Consider the following 2,842-nt stretch of genomic DNA (forward strand, 5'->3'; position numbering starts at 1 on the left):
CTGACCTCTCACAGCACATGGGTGCCTCAGACATTCAAGGCCTTGTCAAGGGGTGGTACAGAGCAGGAAAAAGGAGTTAGAAGGCTTGAGGTCGAGGCATTTCTGTCAAGACTCTGTGTGACCTTGGACAAGTCACTTCACTTCTATGATATTCAATTTCCTCATCTGTAAAATGGGCATATGAAGAATATTATCATAATCATATGATGGCTGGCCCTTATGTATAACTCTTAAGATTTACAAAGCTTTTTACATACATTTTTTCGCCTGATTCTCATAAGAACCCTGTGAGTGGAATGCTGGTTGTGAGAATCAAATTAGAAAGTATAGGCCAGGCCCAGGTAGAGCTAGACGATGACCAGTATGTACTGGTTCTGCCAATGTTTGCCTCCCCTTATAGAGGAAAGTGACCAGATATCAAGGAATACACCCAGGGCTGCTGACTGGAACACTAACAGGCCAGCTTTAAATTGTATCAAGGTGGAAGAGTCAGAAATACCAGAGTTCAAATCCACATTCAGACATTTCCTAGCAGCATGACCCTTAGTCACTTCACCTTCTGTCTGCTTTCCTTTCCTGATCTAAAACAGGGATAACAATAGCACTTACCTCCCAGGGTGGCTGTAAGGATCCAATAAGATAATGGTAGCTAAGTGCTTAGCACAGTTCTCTGGCACCCAGCAGAGGCTTTAGAAATACTAGCTGTTGTTTTTGTTAGATTGGATAATGGTAGTGGAGGCAACATGCTTCTCCGTTCAATTATTCCTCCCCCTAAATAAATGTCATTCAGCTGCTTTTCTGACATTCAGGTTAAAGGGCACAAAAACAAATAATTGGTCCTCCCAGGAGGATTTCTAGCTAGTGGCATCTCCACATGAAATCTCCCAGACTCGTCCTCCATCTCAGCCTGCAGTGCTGATAGGACTCATCCCCCAAGTGCACCCCCTGACCACCCAGGGTCTCACTTGCCCCCTACTCACACCAGAGCAATCTGACCACCTCCCATTCTTAGCCTTCAGAGAATTCCAAGCCTACCTGTCTATTCCCATGACTACTGCCCTAATACAGGGCCTCATTACCATCTGCTTAGATTAGGACAATGTTGGTGAACCTTTTTGAGATCACATGCCCAAACTGCCCCTTCAAGCTGCCAGTGAGACCCCAGCATCAACCCATATAGCAAAGGGGGGGAAGTGCTGACATTGGGCAGCTGAAGGGGGAATGGGGCAGCTTCCCCATGCTGCCCCAGCACCTGTGCTCCAGCTATGCCAACACAGGACTAAGGCAATATGGGGAAGCTAGGTAGCACAATGGATTGAGAGCCAGGCCTGGAGTCAGGAGGTCCTGGGCTTAAGTCTGGACTCAGATACTTCTTAGCTGTGTGACCCTGGGCAAGTCACCTAACCACCTATTACTTGGCCCTTGCTGTTCTTCTTTCTTTGAACTGATACTAAGACAGAAGGTACAAGTTTTTAAAAAAGAATGGCAATAATCTAAATCTTTTATAGTATCAACTCTGTCCTAATTCTAATCCATCTTTTGTATCATTGCCAGAAAATTTTATGTAGATGTTATTCCTCTGCTCAAAAATCTTCAAGGCCTTCTTACCCATCAGCAAGTATATTTTGAATGTCATGCATTCAAGACCTTTACCTTATTGTCCTCTCCTCTTTGACTCTGATCCAGACCACCCCTCTCTGCCCATCTTCCCACTTAACAGATCAGATTCTTATATTACTATCATAAAACTCTAGATTTGTAAAAACTTTTCTTATTTGAGAGTAATTTTAGGATAAGAAACTTGCTGCCTCTCCAAATCAAGAAAGTGAACTGCTAGGAGAAAGTGCCATGAAGATGCCTGCAGAAACTACACACTGTACCAAAAAAAACAGAATGAACTTTGGGATGTGGTGAAATTTAACTGTGGGGGGTTGAATACATTTATTTTGAATGTATACTCTTATGCCAAAGGGAACTGCCCCCTAATTGGCTTTTTTTTGTCAATGCACCTAACATTGGTTTTGTTCTCTCTTTTATTTCCCTCTTATCCCCAAATTACTATAATTTCCCCTTAGAAAGTACAAAATTGTATGTACCTCTAGTTAAAGATCTTTATATATATAAGTTGGTTATGTGTACCAATTCATTGGGGAATGTAGGCATGTAAATCTGTGAGATTTCTACATGCTCATTTTCCAATGGAATCACGGGGGGATTGTGTAATTAGGATTTGCTCCCCAGGACTCTAAATCCCAGCTTTCCATGTTCCTTCTCCTGTTACATCCTAATGTAGAGAGGATATAAATTCTGTGTAGCTCCGCCCTCTCGTTCTTTTCCCCTGATCGAGGCTGGGAAAGCTAGCTTTTACTTTTGTCCTTTTATTTCTTCTACTTCAAGTGATTATTAATAAATCTTATAAAATATAATACTTGAAAGTTATTGGATATTAATTTAAATTTTACACTCTTCCACCTCAGCACCTTTAACTCATGCTGTTCCCTGTGTCTGAAATACAATACCTCCATTTATATATCCTTGAATTCCTACACATCCCTTATAGCCCTACTCAAATGCTCTTATCTAGGAGGCTTTCCTTATCCTCTGGTCAATAATCCCTTGGACTTCCCATAGACATTTGCTTTGTGCCTCTCAAAAGCTGTTATGCAATGGAATGCTGGTTGTCTGTGGATGTAGCACACAATTGATGATTAATAAATAATTGTAGTTGATTGTTGAAGCATTTCGAGAGATAGCTCTGAATTGGTAGACCTGAGCACAAACTCTATACCTCTTCAATCCTATTTCTATCTCTGCCCCCCACCAACATTATAGTCATTCACAG

Source organism: Monodelphis domestica, chromosome 7, assembly GCF_027887165.1.
Source record: "Monodelphis domestica isolate mMonDom1 chromosome 7, mMonDom1.pri, whole genome shotgun sequence".
In the NCBI taxonomy this organism is placed as follows: domain Eukaryota; kingdom Metazoa; phylum Chordata; class Mammalia; order Didelphimorphia; family Didelphidae; genus Monodelphis; species Monodelphis domestica.